Genomic DNA, 9396 nt, shown 5'->3' on the forward strand with positions numbered 1-9396 from the left:
GGATAGATTCAGTGACTGGGGTAATCGGGATGGGTGTGTCAGAGGCAATAAGATTGGCACAGGATAGAACAGGGTTTAGGGCTGTTGTACATAGGGTCGCTATGAATCGCAAACCACTCAACGGCACATAACAACAACATGGTGTAAGGAGACACTCTTGTTTCGATTTTATGCAAATAAATATTCCAATTTTGCCAGCATCTTTTGTTTGAGTCTATCTTTACCTATATGATTGAATTTCATCTCTTTGTCAAAAATCAGTTGTCCATGAGTGGTTGAATTTATCTTGGATATTTTAATCCTCTTCCATCGTGCTATGTACCTTTCCTTCTACGAGTATCATGCTGATTTGATTACTGCGGTCCTGTAGTAGGTTCTGAGGTCAGATGTGTGAGATCTCCTATTTTTCTTTTCTTCTTCAGTATCTCTTTGCTTATCCAGAGTCCTTTCTTTTCCATGTGAAACTGATGACTACTTTTCCCGTATCTTTGGTTTTTCTGGAATTTTTGGTGTTTTGGTTTTGTTTTTTTTTTTTTTCCTTTTCCGTAGCTTTGAAAAAATGTTAATGGAATTTGGATAGAGGTATTGCATTGTGTTTATTGGTAACGTTGCCATTTCACCTAGCTAACTCTTCACATCCATGAACGAGGTGCATTTTTCCACATGCAGGCCTCTCTGGGTTTCTTACAGCAGTACCATATAGCTTTCTTTGTAAGGTCTTTTGTGTTTCTCTGTAGATTTACTCCTAGTCATTTCACCTTTGCGATGACTATTGTAAACTACCTTGCTTTCCTTATTGCCTTTCTCAGATGTCTGTCTGGTTCTGAAGAGAAATTCAAAGTTGCAGTTGTTTTTTAAAATATTGACCTTGTATCCTGCCACTTTACTGAATTGAGCAATTAAATTCAGTTATTTCCATACCAAGTCCTTGGGATATTCTCTATATAGTATCATATCATCTACAGATAAAGTTTTACTTCCTTTTTGCCAATTTGGAGGCTTTTCCTTTCCCAGTCTTGCCTTATTGCTCTGGCTAGAACTTCCAGTGCAAAATTGGAGAGGAGTGGTGATGAAGGGCGAAGTCGTCTGGCTCCCCTTGCAAAGGGAAATGTTTTCAAATTCTTGCAATTATCTTTGAAGACTTGGTCAGTAACGTAAGTCTTTGTTTTAAGTTTTATAAAAATGTATACTTACCAGCATCATTTTTGCAGTCTTAAAGGTCCCAAATGTTCTAGTGCAAACAGTAGACATGAACCAACCCACCTTCACTCTGTCAAAACATTCCCTATCTTTCTGTAGGCAGAAATCAGCAGGAAATCACATGTTACTGTCTTGTTACTCACAGCCTCGGACACCCATAGACCCAGTGCTTTGCAGCCACTGCTCCCTCTTGTTGCTCACCATGCCACAGCCTCCTCACCACATTTTTGCTTTTGGTGAACTTTTCTACTCTCTGCGATTGTCTCCTCAGGTCCTTTGTCCCCAGTCCTTGCAAGTTGTCAGGTATCAGGCTGCTCTTCCAGACTGCCCTTCCCGTGGCAAGACTTCCAACTCTCCTCTGCTTCTAAAACCATCTCAGGAAGTTTGTGTCTGCTTGCCATCCATTCATTCCTCCTTCTCCTCTTCACTGTGCTCCCCTTCCATTTCATAATATTCCAAGAGCAGCTGCCTGTGCCCCTTGAGGCCAGCCTCCTTCCTGGACAGCTGTGAGAAACAGAGGTCTGGGAAGCCCCTGGTACTACACACTGGCTTACTGTGGCTATAGTTAGAGCCCTGCACCACCTGCCCCCAGATGGCCTGCTACACCACATCTTCTGCTCAGTTGTTAAGCATTATTATTACTACTTAACTGTACCAAAGATGTTTTAGTGTACCTAGAAATATTTTTTAAAATTTTGTATTGCATAGAAAGGTACAGTATATACTATATACTAAGAAATTTTTTTTACTAACATTATATACTAATGTACCTAACCGTTGTAATTTATGTATACATTTGACTTTAAAACAGATTGGAGAATAGAACCCGTTTGTAATTTTGTGACTGCCTGTGCTCTTCTGAAAGAAAAGTGACTTTTCAATAATGAATGCTGTTTTTTCAGAACTACTTGTGTCTTCATAGGATGCACAAGTGTGGAATTTGCTCACTCTGCTAATCTCTACCTCTAGAAACTATTCTTTCCCTCTGGCAAATTTCAGATATGCTCATGACCTTCGGAAATGAAACAAAACTTGTTCTGCTGTTGACATATGACTTTCATGGCATGTTTGCCTATAGAGCTCATGGGTAACTAGTAGAACAAGAAGCTGGGAAATTATAGCCACTTTAATCTCATCAGTCAAGTACACACATAATTGCAACAGCATTCTGAAGTCAGAATTTCTTCCCAGGGAATTTGCTCTCACTCTTGTCTAGATGAAGTAAACTCTTAGGGGGAAAAAAAACACCACAAAAACAACCTATCAAATAGAGATCTCATAATGCAATTGAATGGTGATTAGATTTGCGTGCATATGTATAGTTCTTAATATCATTTATTATTACCTTAAGAGACATTGTGTGCATTTTGATATCTTGATTTCAATATTGAAGTACCCTGGGGTTTTGTAAATAAGATACAAAAAGAGATACAATTAAGTAATTAAATAGAAAATAGAAAAGTAAGTTTTTTGAATACATTTTTCAATTTTAAATTACATATATAAACAATTGTACTGTGTGTTGAAACTCATAAAGTAAATAAGAAACAGTCACCACTTTCTTTAGGCAGTGAAAATATATTTCACAGACATACATGTTGTTTCTTTCTTCAGTTCTTCTCCATTGCAAAGTAGTAAAGCAGCTAACTTTAAGGGCCCCAGATTTGCGGAGCACTGAAATCCTATTTGGGAAATAATTGTCTACTGACCATAAAATTTATAAATTCAAACTCATGCCACCCAAAACAAAAGTTGATGTTTTTATTACTTTGTTTGGGTTGTGTTTTTTTTCTAAGTCAAACCATAAAAAATAGTAGTATTACTTTCAAAGAATGATTTCTTGGTTTTGTTACACTCCTTCAATAGACAGAAATGAGATAGTCAACTAAGTAAGACCTCCCTGTACTTAATGATGATGGATTGTAAGTGGAGGAAGGGATACAATGTCTCAGAGCAAGTGTTGGGTTTTAATTCCCCCTCCATCATTTGCTTTTACTGTGGTTATGTACCATCAAATTAGATCTGACACATAGCTGACCCTCCAACTGGTTTTCAGAGACAGTAAATCGCACAAAAGGTGATGTGTCTATTTTTATGTCATGAAGTAGCTGGTGACTGAGAACCTTTTGTGTTTCAGTTGACAGCACAACTTCTCACCACTAAACCAACAGCACTCCCTTCGCCTCATTTACTACAAACATAGAGTCAAAAGCTGAATCCATTGACATTGGGTCAATCCCAACCCATAGCAGTCTGAGCAATTCACTTCACTTAAGCTATTTTATCTTTGTAAGCAGTGGATAATTCAATATCTGTTTCTCAGCTACTGGAAGGACTGACTGAAATGAAGCATATTGAGCTTTAAAAACAGTGCTTCATATCTGTTAGTTCATCAAGAAGAGCAAAATATTGCTACTCTCTTACCATCTTATAAAAAATAAATAAAAGCAAAAACTAACTTTCTTATCATGAGCATTTCTGCTGAAACTCTTACAATGCATCTCAAATCGGCTAGATCAGTTAAGAGGCCAGGGAGCATTTATAGACATATTAGAGTCATTGGGTGCCTCCGGGTCCCCAGGAGCAGACTGCACTGCACAGCAAAACATATCATTCAACATTCTATTGCCCATCAACTGGGATTTTGTGAAGTTGCATTTTAATTTCTACATTCTATGCCATTCCTTTTCCATTGATTTTTATTGTTGTTGTTGTTATTTCATTGTTTGGTTTCATGAATAAGAGAGTCCGGAAGTTATTTTCATCATTAGAGAAGTTGATCTTTTCTAAACCCTGGATCTCCAGGACAATAGGACGATGAGAATTACTACACATTCAAGGAAGAACATTGTCAACTGAAATTTTATGACTGGAACAATAAAGAGTTAATAGATGACACTTTCTGCCCACATTGAGTCTTCCTACCTACACTGCCTCCACATTCACCAGTCCTAACATATACTTGCTTGTAGCTTGTGTGCTCTTGCAGTAACTGGAGCAGCCCAACCCCAGCCTTTATCTTCAGGAAGGAAACTGGGGGTAGTAATAACTGAGCAAGAAGTAAGCTCCATAGATAAGCATGAGCCACATCACTTATGCAAGTGGCTACATTGTGCTTGAGGCTAGTTAAAAATGAAAATGTTCATTCATCTCTACTTGCTTAAAATTTATTAAGGGCTTTGTAGACAATGACAGCCACACATTAAATTAAGGACTAGTTCCCATTAAGCATGAGACCAGCTGCTCACTTTATACATCCATAAAGCTGGCTATAAACATATATTCTTCCTTTCCTTCTTCCACTAGTCATATACCTACAGAAATTTTTGGTGACTCTGGTTTTATTATGTCCATGAACATTTACCCTAATACAAGACCAAACGAAGATTATAATGTCAGAGACATGATCCAGCTAATGGTTTATGATTAAATGGCTCTTCGTAAGTCTCCATCAAGAGTAACACCCTTTAATCAACTGCATTCTCCTTATTGTCTGAAAACTGGCCATGCTTATAACAAATGTACATGAAAGAATAACTCTCAGGAGCTACTTAGTCCTCAGCATGAAATAGAAAAATACAAGCTAAAGTATTAGCTTTAAAGAGATCAAGAGGTAGCAAGGAGCTTCCTATATAAGACTTTCATTTTATTACATTCTTTAAAGTCCCAGAATAGTTAAACTTTGGTTTTTTAAATGCATACAATGCACTCACTACACAGCAATGTGAAACAGGAAAATTTCTCAACACTCATAATATTTTTAGATTAATATACCTGGGAAAGCTATAACTCAACTCAGATTTTAAAAGTACTTCACCTTGTTCTCTCCTTCACAATCCCTCCACCTTCACAATGTTTCACATGTTTGTCAAAGTATCCTGAGGACAATTGAAGGACTCTAGGCTTAAAAAAGAGAAGAATCTCTGCTTTGAAACAATCCTGTCCCCCACATGTTAAAATAAATTTAGTTATCCGGAGAGATTCAAGAGTAATTATTTATAAAATAGAAATTATGAATGATATAGCTAGTATTGCACCAATCAGCAATGAAACTAAACTCTCATTTCTACCATCTTTTCTCACCTGAAATTAAAATCAGGCATGGATATAATAGTATGTGGTATCATGCACTTTGTATCTTGGTGGTCTTCCTTTCTGGTTTCTTATTGCATTTCAGTGGTACATATACTGTTAAAGACAGTATATATACTATTCTGAACCTTGCTTTTTTTCATTAAGCAATATATCCCCAAGATGTGTCTATATAGGTACATAGATATTCTCCATTCTTTTTAACTGTATACTCCTTAATTAAGAGAGATCCTTATTGCTAACTTCTTGGATTCTTTTCAATTTCTGTGATTATAACGAATACAAAATAACTTTGTTCACATACCACTTTGGCCTTGTGTAGGTATGTTTTGGGATGGATTCCTTGAAAGGGGATTTCTGGATCAAAATATAAATGCTTCTATAATTTACTTCAACTTTCCAAGCCTTATTCAGTGTTCATACCATTTTGTAATCATACCAACATTGTATGTTGTAGTTATTATGTTCCACCGTGCTGACTATAACCCATACCAAACCAGTGAAAAATTACTCTGAACTGTGCCCTATCCTGAACCAACCTCACCATCTGAGATATATCTGATCTCATTTCCACAGGCTCTGGATCAATTAATCTCATCCAGGATTTTCTCTTCTGCACTGACCCTCTACCCTTCCAAGCATGATGTTCTTCTCAAAGCACTGGTCCCTCCTGGCAAAATGCCCAAAGTATGTGAGATAGAGCTTCAAAATCCTTGCTTTCAATAAGCAAACAGGTTTCTCCCTTTCTAGGACCAAATACTTGTTTTCTTGGAAGTTCATGGTGTGTTCAATACTCTTCTCCAGCACCACAACACAAAGATCCCAATTCCTCTTCTGTCAACTTATTGTTGAGCTCTCAGATTCACAGCAAGCAGTTGAGAAGATAATGGCCTGAATCAGGTACACCTTAGTCTCTATATTGATATCATTGCTTTAGCACTCTGGGGAAGTCCCTGACAACAGACTTTTTTTTGTTTGTTTGTTTTAATGTAATGGCTAGAAAAGCCAACTTTTTTTTAGGGGGGTGGGGGGAACAACAGACTTTTCTAAAGCAACTTGTCTTTTGATTTTCTGACTGCTGGTGTCAAGAGTTTTGATCAGGATTTAAGCAAGATGCAATCATCAACAACCTCAATCCTTTATCCATGATGGTATTATCAGTTGGCCTGGTGGTGAAAACTTTTGTGTTGTTTTTTTTTTTTTATGTTTAATGCAATCCATATTGAAGCTGCAATCTTTGACCTTCTGCAGCAAATGCTTCAAGTCCTCAGTTCTGGTGAGCAAAGCTGTGTTATCTGCTTAACGCAGGTTGTTGATGAGTATTCCCCCGATCCTAATGAAACATTCTTCTTCATAAAGTCCAGTCTCCTGAATGATATGTTCCACATATAGATTGAAAAGGATGGATATAACCCTGGAACTCTCCTTTCTTGATTTTGAATCAAGTGTCCCCTTGCTCTCTTCTAACAACAATTTGTAGACAAAAGTTGCACATAAACACTATCAGGAGTTCTAGGATTCCCATTCTTCTCAATGATAGCCACAATTTTTTGTGATTCACACAGTCAAATGTCTTTGCATAGTAGATAAAACACAAATAAACAACCTTCTGATACTCTCTCTTAATACTCTCTTATGACTTTCAACCATGATCCATCAGACATCAGCAATGATATGGCCTCTTCTAAATTCAGCTTGTATTTCTGGCAGTTGTCTATGTATTTGTTACAGTAATTTTTAGATAATCTTCAGCAAGATTTTTTTGTGTGTAACATTAGCCATATTGTTTGATAATTTTCACATTCTGTAGCTATATTGTTCAGCAATTTTCACATTTCCCATTTGGGACTGGGAATAAATATGGATATGTTCCAGTCAGTTGGCCAGGTAGCTATCCTCCAGATTTCTTGGCACAACCTAGTAAGAACATGCAGGGTTAAATCTGTTGGTTAAAATATCTCAGTTGGTATTTCCATCAATTCTTGGGGCTCTTTCCCCCCCCACCCCAATTCCTTCAAAGTAAATAGAGCTTCCTTCTTTATTATTACTGGTTCTTGATCACATGTTACTTTCTAAAAAGTTTCTGTGTAAGCCTATTCTTTTTGATATAGTGACTCTGTATATTTCATGCATCTTTCTTTCTTTCTTTCTTTTTTTTATGCTTTCTGGATCATTCAGTATATTGTCCACAACATCTTTCAATGTTGCAACTCATGGCTTGACTTTGGTTTTCTATTCCTTTAGCTTGAGAAATGCCAAATAAGTTCTTCCCTTTTGACTTTCTGACTACAGTTACTTTGCACATTTTGTTATAATATTTTTATTTGTCTTCATGAGCTGTCCTTTGAAATCTTCTGTTCAACTCTTTAAGACCATGATTTCTTCCCCTTGTATTGGCTTCTCGGCATTCTAATGCAATATTGAAAGTCTCCGCTGGTGTGCATGTTGGTCATTTCTTCCTCTTCTGTCTTTGTAATAACCTGTTTGTTTTCTTCATGCATGGTATTCTTGATATCATCCCACAACTCACCTGTTTTTCATTAATTTGTGCTCAATGTCTCAAACCTATTCTTGAGATGGTTTTAAAATTCAGGTGGGATAGGCTCAAAGTCATATTTTGGACTTTGTTGATATGTTTCCATTTTCTTTAGCTTCAATTTTAACTTGCACATGAGTAGTTGATGATCTGTTCCACAGTCAACACCTAGCTTTCATGAGAAAGCCTATTTCCCTACAGTCTCATCAAGAAAATGGATAATATACATTTGAGTTTTGCCAAACTGTTGGGTGAGAAATGATATCTCAATGCATTTCTCTTCTATGACTAAAGTTGAACATCCTTCTATATGTGTAAGAACCATTTGTAGTGTTTTCACATGTCCTATCTGTTCATGCATTTTAGCACATTTTTTAAAAATGAGTGTACAGATAGCATTGTCTTAGAAATTAGAAGACTTACATTCTATCATGACCTCTTTGTTCACTAATTAAATATATCTGAAACAGTTTTTATCATCCCATGTGATTGCTTCTGAGAATCAAATACAAACAGTATGTGATTCAGAAATATGCAATAATTTGTGTGGTTAGATCCTTCCCCCCTCAAGTATCTGTACTTTTTGATTGAACATTCTTTCTTCTCTTCTTACATAACATAGTTTATTGTCCACAATTTACAGACTTCGTAACATTTAGAACAAAGTTTATATTTAGTTGTCCAACTTCTCGGACAACTATTTCTATGATGATTTAAATAACAATAATTTCTTTTTTAAAAAATGTTTTACCTTTTTGGTTATTTAGATGAATGTTTTTTCCTCCTCTTTTAAATACTGGAGCATAATTACTATATTTTGAAATACGAAGATTTGTGGAAAATTGCTAAAGAAGATACCTTGTCATAGTAAGATACTGGAGTAAATAAAAAACAAAAAGTTTTAAACTGAATGTTCCTGAAGTTTCCATGGACTCAGGCAGTGGCTACGGTACTTTTCCATCACTGACCACATATCAGAGTGCATATTTCCTCCTGACTGTTGTTTCAGGAATACTTCATAATTTAATAATAATAATAATAAAATGGTGAAAAGTTAGTTCTCTTAGAAAATTAGCCTTTGGACACTGGTAAATGGCACAATTTATTGCTGAAGAAGAAATGAGAGCTGTTTATATAAGTGGATTTAATTCTTTTTAATTATTGTTTTTGGCAGAGTCTAATGAGTTTAATGTTTCCTAATTCCCTCTGTAATGTCTCCTAGCTAAAAGGTTTAGTTACTCTGGGTGCAATGTTCATTGGCTATTTGCTATACACTCATGGCAATGGTACTAGATATAGTTAAACAAGTTAAAAGGTAATTGAATTACTAGTCGAGAAATATAAGCTACATGCATATCTTAAAGATTTGTGGCAAACCTTTGAATGACTGACCTTATTTTTATTCGTATTTCCTGATTTAGGTCGAATATTACTTGATAATTTCCTCATTTGATCACTTCAGAGCTGTGGGAGATTTTAAAAAAGAAGCAAAACAAAACTTTAAAAAGGGAATGACTAAATCAGCTGACTGATAAAATTTTTTGCATTTAATCTATAAATGTATGGTA

This window comes from Elephantulus edwardii, unplaced genomic scaffold, assembly GCF_000299155.1.
Source record: "Elephantulus edwardii isolate Elephantulus edwardi_28Jun2011 unplaced genomic scaffold, EleEdw1.0 scaffold00007, whole genome shotgun sequence".
Classification (NCBI taxonomy): Eukaryota; Metazoa; Chordata; class Mammalia; order Macroscelidea; family Macroscelididae; genus Elephantulus; species Elephantulus edwardii.